Here is a 15,075-nt window from a genome sequence, read left to right as displayed (position 1 = left end):
AACAGAGTTATCTCCCAGCTCTGGAGCGCTGTTAAAAACAAGTCTACAGACTTTGACCCTTCACTTTAGGAGCATTGTCAACCGCTCAAGTCTAAAACGCTCAAAAGTATCTTTCAGAATTTCTTGAAGACTCCACCCATAGCCACCCTTAACCAATTAAGCTTCGTATTAAGCTTCTTTGGGGGGGATTACATAAAAAACAAAATCCTCGATCTGTTAGTGAGTTGTAAGAAGAAAATGTTTCTGAAAGATCATGGACTTAAATTGTGAGAATGAGGACAGTGGGGACAAATCCCTAGACATGGAAAGTAAGCACGTCATTGCTGAACCTTCAAAGTACTATTTCGGTATAGCATTAGAGAGGGTAGAGAAGGTGGTGAGGATGGGGAGGCTGCTTAGTAAACAAGTTTTAGAGAGTAACCTGCTTCCACTTTTTTAAACTAGGGTAGCCATGCATGGTGGGCTGCCTATGGGGTCGCACAGAATCGGACACGACTGAAGCGACTTAGCAGCAGCAGCAGCCATGCATGATACCTGACACAGCAATATGCAAGAGAGACAGAATAGTTTCTGCACCCGCTTCTTTTTTGTTTTCACCAGAAATACCTTATTAGTTTGCCTTGAAACCTAGTGGCCCTCTTTAAGCCCCTTAGTATGGAATTCAAGGCCCTGGTTAACCGATCTAGATAAGTTGGACAATCACTAGTATTACAATAAAGAGAGCAGCAAGTGCTACGAAGTTTCAGAGTTGTTGTTCAGTCGCTAAGTCCTATATGATTCTTTGCAACCCCATGGACTATAGCACACCAGGCTCCTCTGTCCTCCACTATCTCCCAGAGTTTGCTCAAATTCCTGTTCACTGAGTAAGTAATGCCATCTAACCATCTTATCCTCTGCCAACCCTTCTCTTTTTGCCTTCAATCTTTCCCAGGATCAGGTTTTTTTCCAATGAATTGGCTCTTCACATCAGGTGGCCAAAGTATTGGAGCTTCAACTTCAGCAACAGTCCATTCTGAATATTCAGGGTTGATCTCCTTTAGGCTTGACTGGTTTGATCCCCTTGCAGTCTAAGGGACTCTCAAGAGTCTTCTCTAGGACCGCAATTCAAAAGCATCAGTTCTTCAGTGCTCAGCCTTCTTTATGGTCCAACTCTCACATCCATACATGACTACTGGAAAAATCATAGTCTGGACTATATGGACCTTTGTTGGCAAAGCGATGTCTCTGCTTTTTAATATGCTGTCTGTGTGTGTGCTTAGTCACTCAGTCGTGTCCAGTTCTTTGCAAACCCATGAACTGTAGCCCACCAGGCTCCTCTGTCTATCAGATTCTCCAGGCAAGAATACTGAAGTTGGGTTGTCATTCACGTCTCCAGAGAATCTTTCCGACCCAGGGATCGAACCTGGGTCTCCTGAATTGCAAGCAGATTCTTTACTGTATAAGCTACAGGGAAGTTCATGTCTAGGTTTGTCATAGCTTTCCTTCTAAGAAGCAAGCATCTTTTAATTTCATGGCTGCAAAATCACCATCCACAGTGATTTTGGAGCCCAAGAAAACAAAGTCGGTGACTACTTCCACTTTTCCCCCCTCTATTTACCATGAAGTGTGGGACCAGATGCCATGATCTTAGTTTTTTGAATGTTGAGTTTCAAGTCAGCTTTTTCACTCTCCTCTTTTACCCTCATGAAGAGATTTTTTAGTTCCTCTCCACTTTCTGCCATCAGAGTGGCATCGTCTGCATATCTGAAGTTATTGATATTTCTCCTGACAATCTTGATTCCAGCTTGTGAGTCATTCAGGCCAGCATTTCACATGATGTACTCTGTATATAAGTTAAATAAGCAAAGTGACAATATATACCTTGTTGTACTCCTTTCCCAATTTGGAACCAGTCAGTTGTTCTAGTCCAATTCTAACTGTTGGTTCTTGACTCACATTCAGGTTTCTCAGGAGATAGGTAAGGTGGTCTGGTATTCCCATGTCTTTAAGAGTTTTCCACAGTTTGTTGTTATCCACACAGTCAAGAATATCTAGAACTTCTCACAGTAGGTGATTATACAGTTGGGTTTTGGAGAATTAGAATTTCAACAAGTGGAAGATAATGGAAGGAACATTATACATGGTGAAAACAGCACACCTCAAAACCTATGTATTGAGGCCTCCTAAGTCTTTCTAGAGCTCCCTCAATTCCTTCTCTTTCAAGTCCCTTCACTGGTCTAGTTTATGAGAAAGCCTCCAGACTCTTTTCCTCCTGGTCTACTCCTCATAGACCTGTTTCCCTAAATCTGGATGGTATGTTATTATTTTTGCAGTGTCAGATGTAAGATGGCATGAAAGCTCTAATGTGATTATCAAAGGTTTTGATTTTCAATATTAAATGCAAGCCCTCTCTATAAATCAAATTTAAGAAGTATTCATTTTCATCAACTCAAACAGAAAAAATAAAGAAATGTGGAAAGAATAGAAAAAGAGAAAGAAAAATTAAAGAGAAGAAGAAAGGAAGCAAAGATGGAGGAAAAAGGGAAGAAAAAACTTTTGTAGGTGTGGTATGAAATTTTCAACATTTATTCTTTTTTTACATTTAAATTAAAATCTAACTTGGATTGCATGGCTTTTTTTTGATGCTGTAGCCCAGAGAATAAATCTGGCCTCAATCAACACTTCAAAGACATAAACTTTCTTTCCTTTTTTCATGTCCAAAAGGGCAAAAATGAAACATCTCTTTTTAAACTTACTAGATAAATGTCCTTCATTTCCTCAATCTGACTGCTTACTGGAAATGTTTTTTAATTGCAAATTTATTCCCATGTATTGTGATGCAAATAAATGAATGGCAATCATCAGCTGCATTCATTTAAAATTAGCAGAGGCCCTTGTTCCAGAGATGTCATAATCAGAGTGACCCAAATCATCATGACATGAAGGCCACAGGTCAAATTCAAGGCCAAGTTACAAATCAATAGGAACTCTCCTTAGGAGAAACTGTGCTGTGAACTGGAATTCTTTTCCAAGAGGCTGTATTTTACTTTGCTGCATCCAAAATTTAAGATCTTTCGCAAAATAAAGACTTTGAAAGGTGAATGAGTTCTGGTTTTCTCATTTTGAGACCATGGATTCTTTACCATATATTTAATTATCATTGTCTTTTAAAAATTAATTTTGATTACAGTATAGTTGCTTTACAATGATTCTATGTTCTGAGTAATATTTTTCTCTAGAGATTTATTTCACAAGCTTGATTTAATATTGTTTTTGAGTTTCCATATGCTTTTTATTCCTAACCATGTTTCATTTTTTTCTTTAGAAAAGAGCTTAATTTGACTGAACTTACATTTAATGCTACACTGAATTACAATAATCTGTTTTAAATGTTGCATTTTACTTAAAGTTATCATTGTTTAAAAATTTGGGTGTAACATCTCCATCCTGATATTACTGGGTTTCAAGTCTATTCTTGATGTCACCAGCCCGAGAGACAGCCAAAGAGATGGCTTTGGTCTGTCAGGGACTTATGTTTGGGGGTTTTTCTCCCATTTTCCCTACATTTCCAATAGTACCTGTCACTGCTTGCACCTCTAGGAATCTCCTCCTGATATAACTGATCCTGTAGGTATCAAAACTCTGACACTGAAATTTTTGCTCTCTGAGTCAGCACAATTTCTATTTCTCATTTAGTTCACAGTGAACTTACAACATAATTTAAAATATTGCTCTAGGGCTTCCCTGCGGTTCAGTGGTAAATAACATGCCAACCAATACCGGAGACACGGGTTAGATCCCTGGTTCGGGAAGATTCCACGTGCTGGTTGTATGTGGAAGATTCCACAAATAATCCCATGAACCACAACTACTGAAGCCTGTGTGCCTAGAGCCTATGCTCTGCAACAAGACAAGCCAGTGCAATGAGAAGCCTGCACACCACAACTGCAGAGTAGCCCCTGCTCACCACAAGTAGAGAACAGCCCGCACAGCAACAAAGACCCAGCACAGCCAAAAATAAATAAATAAAATTATTTTTAAAATATTGTGTTTTGCTCTCTACAACCTTATTCTGAAACGTTGGTAAAGGTTAAAAAAAAAGTTGTGATAAATTAATCACTGCACTGGCCAAATAGGCTAGAGAACTGTTTCTCCTTCCCTCTATTACTTTGAGAAATCAGTTCTCTTAAGAGGGATAATCAGTAAAGTTCTACTGTATAGCACAGGCAGCTATATTCAATACCTGAGATAAATAATATAATGTAAAAGAACATGAAAAAGAATACATATATATGTATAAATGAGTCATTGTTGTTCAGTAGAAATTGTAAATCAACTATACTTCAATAACATTTTTTTAAAAAGAAATCATTTCTCTTGAGTTTCATCTATAAAAGGAAGAAGTTGCACTGGTGATATCTAAAATTCTTGCAGTTTAGAAATCTAAGGTGCTTTTTATTTTTGTTAAATTTTGAGTCTCCTGCAGGTATTTTCTAGAAAAACTATATGCTTTTTTTTTAGTTCAATATACCCTAGTTTCTTCTCTGTAGCTTCATTTGTCCTCTGTAAGGAGACCCACCATTAGGCCTTCAGAACTAAAGACAGAGATTTAAGTCCTGCTCAAGTATTGTTGACAGTATCTTCATGTACCCTAGCTGCCAGTTGGGCCCTGAAACGTCTTATTCTGGTTCTGGTAACAGGAACACAGGGTCTCATCCATGATAGTATCTGCAGCTTGAGTCACAGAGGTATTCCCTAAATGCTGAGAGAGGGAAGGAGGTGAGCCAGGGAGCTCCAGAAGAAGCTGAGCTCCTCCTGCTCCTGAGGGAACCCACACCACATTTTGCATTACTCTCCCCTGTTCCTCTTCCACTCAAATCCCTGGCTTCCTTGAATCCTGGCTACTTGAAATTGCTGTTCTTTTTCTGAAAGACTGTCCAGTACCTCTCTGTCCATGCAGGCTCATTCCTTCCACTCCTGAGTCAGATGACATCTTCTCAGCGGCCGCACTATTTAGAATTACAGCCCCTCCCCTCTGCACCCAATCCTATTGTCCTTCTCTGCTATTAGCATTTATCACTAACAAACACACTTTGTGTGTTATTTTTAAATTTTATTTACCATTTTATTTTTTATCTTTCCTTACTAGAACCAAAGTCCAGAAGAGCAGAGAAAAAAAATTTTTTTAACTCCCTCCCATCTACCTCCCCATCCCACCCCTCTAGGTTGATACAGAGCCCCTGTTTGAGTTTCCTGAGCCATACAGCAAATTCCCGTTGGCTACATTTTATGTATGTTAATGTAAGTTTCCATGTTACTCTTTCCATACATCTCACCCTCTCCTCCCCTCTCCCCATGTCCATAAGTCTATTCTCTATGTCTGTTTCTCCATTGTTGCCCTGTAAATAAATTCTTCAGTACCATTTTTCTAGATTCCATATATATGTGTTAGAATATGGTATTTATCTTTCTCTTTCTGACTCACTTCACTCTGTATAATAGATTCTAGGTTCATCCCCCTCATTAGAACTGACTCAAATGCTTTCCTTTTTATAGCTGAGTAATATTCCATTGTGTATATGTACCACAACTTCTTTATCCATTCATCTGTCGATGAGCATCTAGGTTGCTTCTATGTTCTAGTTATTGTAAATAATGCTGCAATGAACAATGGGATACATGTGTCTCTTTCAGTTTTGGTTTCCTCAGGGTATATGCCTAGGAGTGGGATTGCTGGGTCATATGGTGGTTTTATTCCTAGTTTTTTAAGGAATCTCCATACTGTCTTCCATAGTGGCTGTATCAGTTTACATTCCCACCAACAGTGAAAGAGCATTCCCTTTTCTCCACATCCTCTCCAGCATTTACTGTTTGTAGACTTTTTGATGAGGGCCATTCTGATCGGTGTGAGGGGATATCTCACTGTAGTTTTGATTTACATTTCCCTAATAATGAGCAATGTTGAGCATCTTTTCATGTGTTTGTTAGCCATCTGTATGTATCCTTTGGAGAAATGTCTGTTTAGGTCTTTTTCCCACTTTTTGACTGGGTTATTTGTTTTTCTGGCATTGAGTTGTATAAGCTGCTTGTATATTTTGGAAATTAATCCTTTATCAGTTGTTTCATTTGCTATTATTTCTCCCATTCTGAGGGTTGTCTTTTCACCTTGCTTAACATTTCCTTTGCTGTGCAAAATTTTAAGATTAATCAAGTCCCACTTGTTTACTTTTGTTTTTATTTCCATTATTCTAGGAGGTGGGTCATAGAGGATCTTGCTTTGATTTATGTCATCTAGTGTTCTGCCTGTTTTCCTCTAAGAGTTTTATAGTTTCTGGTCTTACATTTAGGTCTTTCATCCATTTTGAGTTTACCTTTGTGTATGGTGTTAGGAAGTGTTCTCATTCTTTTACATATACCTGTCCAGTTTTCCCAGCACCATTTATTGAAGAGGCTGTCTTTGCCCCATTGTATATTCTTGCTTCCTTTGTCAAAAAATAAGGTACCCATAGGTGCATGGGTTTATTTCTGGGCTTTCTATGGTCTATATTTCTGTTTTTGTGCCAGTACCATACTGTCTTGATGACTGTAGCTTTGTAGTATGATCTGAAGTCAGGAAGGTTGATTCCTCCAGCTCCATTCTTCTTCCTCAAAACTGCTTTGGCTATTCAGGGTCTTTTGTGTTTCCATATGAATTGTGAAATTTTTTGTTCCAGTTCTGTCAAAAATGCCTATCAGATGGTAATTTGATAGGGATCACATTAAATCTGTAGATTGCATTTGGTACTGTAGTCATTTTCACAGTATTGATTCTTCCTACCCAGGAACATGGAATATCTCTGCATCTGTTTATGTCATCTTTGATTTCTTTCATTAGTGTCTTATAATTTTCTGTGTACAGTTCTTTAGTCTCCTTAAGTAGGTTTATTCCTAGGTAATTATTTGTTTTTGTTGCAATGGTGAATGAGATTGATTCCTTAATTTCTCTTTCTGATTTTTCATTGTTAGTGTATAGAAATGCAAGTGATTTCTGTGTATTGATTTTGTATCCTGAAACTGCTAAATTCACTGATTAGCTCTAGTAATTTTCTGATACTGTCTTTAGGGTTTTCTATGTACAGTACCATGTCATCTGCAAACAATGAGAGCTTTACTTCTTCTTTTCTGATCTGGATTCCTTTTATTTCTTTTTCTTCTCTGATTGCTGTAGCTAGGACTTCCAGAACTATGTTGACTAATAGTAGTGAAAATGGACACCCTTTTCTTGTTCCTGATATTAGGGGGAATGCTTTCAGTTTTTCACCATTGAGAATAATGTTTGCTGTTCAGTTCAGTTCAGTTCAGCACTGTAGGCTTATCATATATAGCCTTTACTATGTTGAGGTCGGTTCCTTCTATGCCCATTTTTTGAAGAGTTTTAATCATAAATGGGTGCTGAATTTTGTCAAAGGTTTTTTCTGCATCTATTGAAATTATCATGTGATTTTTATCTTTCAGTTTGTTAATATTGGTGTATCACATTGATAGATTTGTGTATATTGAAGAGTCCTTGCATCCCTGGAATAAACCCAACTTGATCATAGTATATGAGCTTTTTGATGTGTTGCTGAATTCTGTTAGTTAAAATTTTGTGTTTCTTTTATGCTGGGTTTGAGAGAGAAGCTTCCTGAAGGGGGAAGGATCAAGACTGGGCCTCTTTAAAAGAGCCTTGCTGGCACTGAGGGCCTGAGGATGTCCTTTGACCTCTGTGAGGAGTCAGGTGAAAAATTAATGTAAAACTTCATGATGGAGTATGTCAGTGTTGTAAAGAAGTTCTTGAATGGTGTGTAAAATACATCAAGTACAAACCATTATCAAAGCCTAAACAATGAGATCAAGCCCTGGGCCTTTGCAGTAGGAGCATTGACTCCAAGACCCTAGACTACCAGAGAACTAACCCTAAGGAGTATCAAATAATGAGAACTCACACAAAGGAAATCACTTGAATATAAGACCCTGCATCACCCAACCACCAGTAGCACCCTGTGCAGGACACCTCATCTAAACAACAAAGCAAAAATACAAATCCAATCATCAGCAGACAGGATCACCACCTCATTCAGCCTTGCCCATCAGAGGAAAAATAAACAAGCAAAAACTAAGCACAAATCTCACCCTATAGGAAGCTCACACAAACCACTGTGCCAATCCTGAAGTGAAGTGAAGTCACTCAGTAGTGTCTGACTCTTTGCGACCCCATGGACAGTAGCCTACCAGGCTCTGCTGTCCATGGGATTTTCCAGGCAAGAATACTGGAGTGGGCTGCCATTTCTTTCTCCAGGAGATCTTCCCAACCCAGGGATCGAACCCAGGTCTCCTGCATTGCAGAAAGACACTTTACCATCTGAGCCATGAGGGAAGCCCAAAGTGTTACCATGGAGGGCAGAAATCAAAAGGAAGAAAGAATTCAACCTTCTTCAAGGAAAGAATTCAACTTTCCTTGAAGCCTGGGAAAGGAGACCTCAAACACAATAACTTAAAAAAAAAAAAAAAACAACAACAATGAAAAGGCAGAGAAATACTGCACAAATGAAGGAACAAAGTAGAAACACAGAAGTCCAAATAAATGAAGAGGAAATAGGCAAACTACTTGAAAAAGAATTCAGAATAATGATAGTAAAGATGATCAAAAACCTTGAAAAAAAAATAAAATGGAGAAAATGCAAGAATCAATTAACAAAGACCTAGAAGAATTAAAGGACCAGCATACAGAGACAAACAACACAATTACTGAAATTAAAAATACTCTAGAAGGAATCAATAGCAGAATATCTGAAGCAGAAGAATGAATCAGTGAGCTGGAAGACAAAATGGTGGAAATAACTTCTGAAGAGCAGAATAAAGTAAAAAGATTGAAAAGAGCTGAGGACAGTCTCAGAGATCTCTGGGACCATATCAAATGCACCAACATTCAAATTATAGGGGTCTCAGAAGAAGAGAAAAGGAAAAGGTATGAGAAAATTTTTTGAAGAGATTATAGTTGAAAATTTCCACAACGTGGAAAAGGAAATAATCAACGAAGTCCAAGAGGCACAGAGAGTCCTATACAGGATAAACCCAAGGAGAAACACACCAAGACACATACTAATCAAGCTAACAAAGACTAAACACAAAGAAAGAATATTAAAAGCTGCAAGGGAGACGCAACAAGTAACATACAAGGGAAACTCCATGTGCTTAACAGCTGATCTTTCATCAGAAACCCTGCAGACCACAAGGGAATGACAGGATATATTTAAAGTACTGAAAGGGAAAAATCTACAGCCAAGATTACTGTACCCAGCAAGGACCTCATTCACAATTAATGGAGGAATAAAAAGCTTTTCAGACAAACAAAAGTTAAGAGAATTTAGTACCACCAAACCCACTTTACAGCAAATGTTAAAGGGACTCATATAGTCAAGAAATACAACAGAAGAAAAAAGATCTACAAAATCAACCCCAAACAATTAAGAAATGGCAATAGTAACATATATATCAATAATTACTTTAAATGTAAATGGATTAAATGCTCCAACCAAAAGACACAGACTGGCTGAATGGATACAAAAACAAGACCCATATATATGCTGTCTACAAGAAACCCACTTCAGACCTCAAGACACATATAGACTGAAAGTGAGAAGATGGAAAAATACATTCCATGCAAATGGGAAGCAAAAGAAAGTTGGAGTAACAATCTCATATCAGACAAAATAGACCTTAAAATTCTTACAAGCGATAAGGAAGGACACTACATAATGACCAAGGGATCAGTCTAAGAGGAAGACATAATAATTGTAAATATCTGTGCACCCAACATAGAAAGTGAAGTTGCTCAGTCATGTCCGGCTCTTTGTGACACCATGGACTGTAGCCCACCAGATTCCTCCATCCATGGAATTTTCCAAGCAACAGTACTGGAGTAGATTGCCATTTCCTTCTCCAGGGGATCTGCCTAACCCAGAGATCGAACCTGGGTCTCCCACATTGCAGGCAGACGCTTTTCCATCTGAGCCACCAGGGAAGCATGCACCCAACATAGAAGCACCTCAGTACATAAGATAAACACTAACAGACATAAAAGGAGAAATTGACAGGAACACAATAATAGTAGGAGACTTTAACACCCCACTCACATTAATGGACAGATCATCAAACAGAAAATTATTAAGGAAACACAAGCCTTAAATGATACATTAGATGAAATGGATCTCATTGATATCTTCAAGGCATTTCATCCAAATGCAGAAGAATACACCTTCTTCTCAAGTGCACATGGAACATTCTCCAGGATAGACCACATCTTGGGCCACAAATCAAACCTCAGTAAATTTAAGAAAATTGAAATTGTATCAAGCATCTTCTCCAACCACAATGCTATGAGACCAGATATCAATTAGAAGAAAAAAGTGTAAGAAACACAAACACATGGAGATTAAACAACACATTTCTAAATAACCAACAGGTTATTGAAGAAATCAAAAGGGAAATCAAAAAATTTCTAGAAACAAATGACAATGAAAACACAACAACTCAAAACCTATGGGATGCAGCAAAAGCAGTTCCTGCTCTTTTGCAGCTTGTATTCCCAGCATAGTCCTAGTTCTACATGTTGCCTTGGAATTCAAGAGTCTGTTTGAGCCTTAGGGGTGACTCCATTCACCTCTGTTTACATACAAGCCACACCTCTCTCCCTGCATAGCCCTGCCCCTCCCCTCATTTCATTTCTCTGCTCTGGCCCTCCCCATTGTCCTTTTTTTGAGAATTCTCCCTCCATGTGATATGCAAATCACAAAATGTCACAACTGAAAGAGATCTCAGGGATCTAAAATCTAGAGATCTCTGTTTTATAGATGGAAAGATGAGCCTGCAAGCATTTGGCTTGTCTAGGTTTGCTCACCTAGTTGGAGCACAGCTGGAACTGAGATCCAAGGACACAGATTTCCAACTGCGCCACTGATCTTTCTATCTCAAACTCTCCAGTCTTCCTCTGTTTGTTCCTGGCCGCAGGAACATCCTTTTCTGAAAATTCCTCTGGGCCTGATGAGCTACTTTGTTCAATGGCCCCACAGACAGGGTGTTTGAGGTAAGAAGTCTCTTCAAACCACCTTTCCTTAACTCTTCAGTATACTTTTATGCTAAAATTATTTGTCTTTTGGCTAGGAGAGGCCTTGTTGACTTCTATAGCTTTTAAAATACTGAAGATACAGGATTGACATTTTTAAGTACAAGGCTATTCATTAGTTTAGGGGAAAGGGAATTTAACTCAAATATACAACTTCTTGAAGCCTTTCTCTTCCTTTGAGAAAGAGGTAGAAAGCTTCTTTTTTTTTTAATTTTATTTTATTTAACTTTACAATATTGTATTGGTAGAAAGCTTCTACTCTGTGCTCCTGACGTGCCATAGAAAGTTTACTTGGGCTCATACTTTTATTTCATATGTTCCCTTGACCTGACCATGAGGACTGTGAGATAAGGTACTGTGTCATATGTTCTTCACATGATCTTACTCCTAACAGTCAACGAAATCAAACATCCAACAAAATGTTGAACTCAGCTGAAGCTAAAACTAGGCACTGGTTTTATCAATAAGTATTTCTTTGATGAGTAATCTGTATGTTTTCCTTGTTTGTCTTCAAATTAACACTTAACCTTCCAGAATGGCTAAAACAGGGGGCAATATAAAGTGCTGATGAAAATGCTGAGCCACTGGAGCTTCATATATTAATGATGGCAATGCAAATTGGCCATACAACCATTTTGGAAAACAGTCTTGAAGTTTCCTAAAGAGACTTGAAATATATAATCTGGATATCCTGTTCCAGAACAGAACTGAAATTTTATGTTATGCCAAGAACTGGTAGGGAAGTGTCCAAAAACTGGGAACAGCCCAAATGTCCAATTGGTGAATAAACAATTTTAATACACCCATACAGTGAAATTAAGTGTCAGGGAATTAAAACTTTTCCTGTACTTGCTTTAGTGATTGAAAGTGAAAGATGCTCAGTCATGTCGGACTCTTTGCAACCCCATAGACTATACAGTCCATGGAATTCTCCAGGCCAGAATATTGGATTGGGTAGCCTTTCCCTTCTCCAGGGGATCTTCCCAACCCAGGGATTGAACCCAGGGTTCCCACATTGCAGGCAGATTCTTTACCAGCTGACACACCAGGGAAGCCCCCTTCAGTGATTGAGATCTTTCAAATTCAACTGACAGAAGACAGATTAGCAAAAGATAACAATTAATTGCCATATTTATGTTAAGGTATGGGTGCAGAGAAATGTGTGACTCAAGGGGCAATTAGAATTTGGGGCTTATATGCCATGTTAATGGGCTTCCCTGGTGGTTCAGGCAGTAAAGAATCTGCCTGCAATGTCAGAGACCTGGGTTTAGTGCCTGAATAGGGAAGATCCCCAGGAGAAGGGAAAGGCTACCCACTCCAGTATTCTTGCTTGGAGAATTCCTTGGACAGAGGAGCCTGGTGGGCTACAGTCCATGGGGTCACAAAGAGTAAAACATGACTGAGCAACTAACACTTTTTTTTAATATCATCTTAATAAGGGAAGGGGAGGGAGAGAAAGATACTTAAGGGGAAACAAGTGAATTTTCAATGAGGGAAGGGGAGGAAGAAAGGGGAAACAAACTGACTTTTTGGAAAGATAGATGGACCTGAGGAGAACAGACGGGAGATATGATAGCTCTGGGACAATGTATGTTTACATGTAGTGTGGAGACTTCTCATTTCCCATGATAAGCCTCAGTCATCCTTGGTGGATCCCACAGATGGCCTCTAGGGGAAGGGATTTGTGATCATTGAATTTTTCTTACTTCTGCTTTTAGGAAGATGAGTAATTTCAGGAATTCAAATGTCTTCTGCTAAAAATAATTTTCAATAACAATGAAAAGGAACTAGCTACTAATACAGGCAACTACATAGATGAATCTCAAAAGCATTATGCTAAGTGAAAGAAGCCAGAAACAAAAGGCCACTTTCCTTATGATTCCATTTATACAGCATTTTGGGAAAGGCTAAAGAGCTAACACCCAAAAAAGATGTCCTTTTCATTATAGGGGACTGGAATGCAAAAGTAGGAAGTTAAGAAACACCTGGAGTAACAGACAAATTTGGCATTGGAGTACAGAATGAAGTACGGCAAAGGCTAATAGAGTTTTGCCAAAAGAATGCACTGGTCCTAGCAAACACCCTCTTCCAACAACACAAGAGAAGACTCTACACATGGACATCACCAGATGGTCAACACTGAAATCAGATTGACTGTAGGTTCTTTGCAGCCAAAGATGGAGAAGTTCAATACAGTCAGGAAAAACAAGACTAGGAGCTAACTGTGGCACAGACCATGAACTCCTTATTGGCAAATTCAGACTTAAATTGAAGAAAGTAGGGAAAACCACTAGATCATTCAAGTATGACCTAAATCAAATCCCTTACAATTGTATACTGGAAATGATAGATAGATTCAAGGAATTAGATCTGATAGACAGTGTGCCTGAAGAAATATGGACTGAGGTTCAGGACATTGTACAAGAGGCAGGGATCAAGACCATCCCCAAGGAAAAGAAATGCAAAAAGGCAAAATGGTTGTCTGAGGAAGTCTTACATTTAGCTGTGAATAGAAGAGAAGCTAAAGGTGAAGGAGAAAAGGAAAGATATACCCATTTGAATGCAGAGTTCCAAAGAATAGCAAGGAGAGATAAGAAAGTCTTCCTCAGCGATCAGTGCAAAGAAATAGAGCAAAACAATAGAATGGGGAAGACTAGGGATCTCTTCAAGAAAATTAGAGATACCAAGGGAATATTTCATGCAAAGATGGGCACAATAAAGGACAGAAATGGTATGGACCTAACAGAAGCAGAAGATATTAAGAAGAGGTGGCAAGAATACACAGAACTGTACAAAAAAGATCTTCACAACCCAGATAATCACAATGGTGTGATCACCAACCTAGAGCCAGACATCCTGGAATGCAAAGTCAAGCGGGTCTTAGGAAGCGACACTACTAACAAAGCTAGTGGAGGGGATGGAATTCCAGTTGAGCTGTTTCAAATCCTGAAAGATGATGCTGTGAAAGTGCTACGCTCACTATGCCAGCAAATTTGGAAAACTCAGCAATGGCCATGGGACTGGAAAAGGTCAGTTTTCATTCCAATCCCAAAGAAAGGCAATGCCAAAGAATGCTCAAACTACCATACAATTGCACTCATCTCACATGCTAGCAAAATAATGCTCAAAATTCTCCAAGCCAGGCTTCAACAGTACGTGAACTGTGAACTTCCAGATGTTCAAGTGGAATTTCTAAAAGGCAGAGGAACCAGAGATCAAATTGCCAACATCCGATGGATCATTGAAAAAGCAGAAGAGTTCCAGAAAAACATTTACTTCTGCTTTATTGACTATGCCAAAGCCTTTGACTATGTGGATCACAATAAACTGTGGGAAATTCTTAAAGAGATGGGAATACCAGACCACCTCTCCTGCCTTCTGAGAAATCTGTATGCAGGACAGAAAACAACAGTTAAAACTGGACATGGAACAACAAACTGGTTCCAAATAGGGAAAGGAGTACATCAAGGCTGTATATTGTCACTCTGCTTATTTAACTTATATGCAGAGTACATCATGAGAAATGCTGGGCTGGAGGAAGCACAAGCTGGAATCAAGATTGCTGGGAGAACTATCAATAACCTCAGATATGCAGATGACACCACCCTTGTGGCAGAAATTGAAGAAGAACTAAAGAGCCTCTTGATGAAAGTGAAAGAGAAGAGTGAAAAAGTTGGCTTAAAACTCAACATTCAGAAAATTGAGATCATGGCATCTGATCCCATCACTTCAATAGATGGGGAAATAAATGGGCAAATAGATGGGGAAACAGTGGCAGATTTTATTTTTCTGGGCTCCAAAATCACTGCAGATGGTGACTGCAACCATGAAATTAAAAGATACTTGCTTATCGGAAAAAAAGCTATGACTAACCTAGACAGCATATTAAAATGCAGAGACATTACTTTGCCAACAAAGGTCTGTCTAGTCAAAGCCATGGTTTTTCCAGTAGT

The sequence above is a fragment of the Bubalus kerabau genome, chromosome 7 (genome assembly GCF_029407905.1).
Source record: "Bubalus kerabau isolate K-KA32 ecotype Philippines breed swamp buffalo chromosome 7, PCC_UOA_SB_1v2, whole genome shotgun sequence".
In the NCBI taxonomy this organism is placed as follows: Eukaryota; Metazoa; Chordata; class Mammalia; order Artiodactyla; family Bovidae; genus Bubalus; species Bubalus kerabau.
This window is presented reverse-complemented; position numbering follows the sequence as displayed.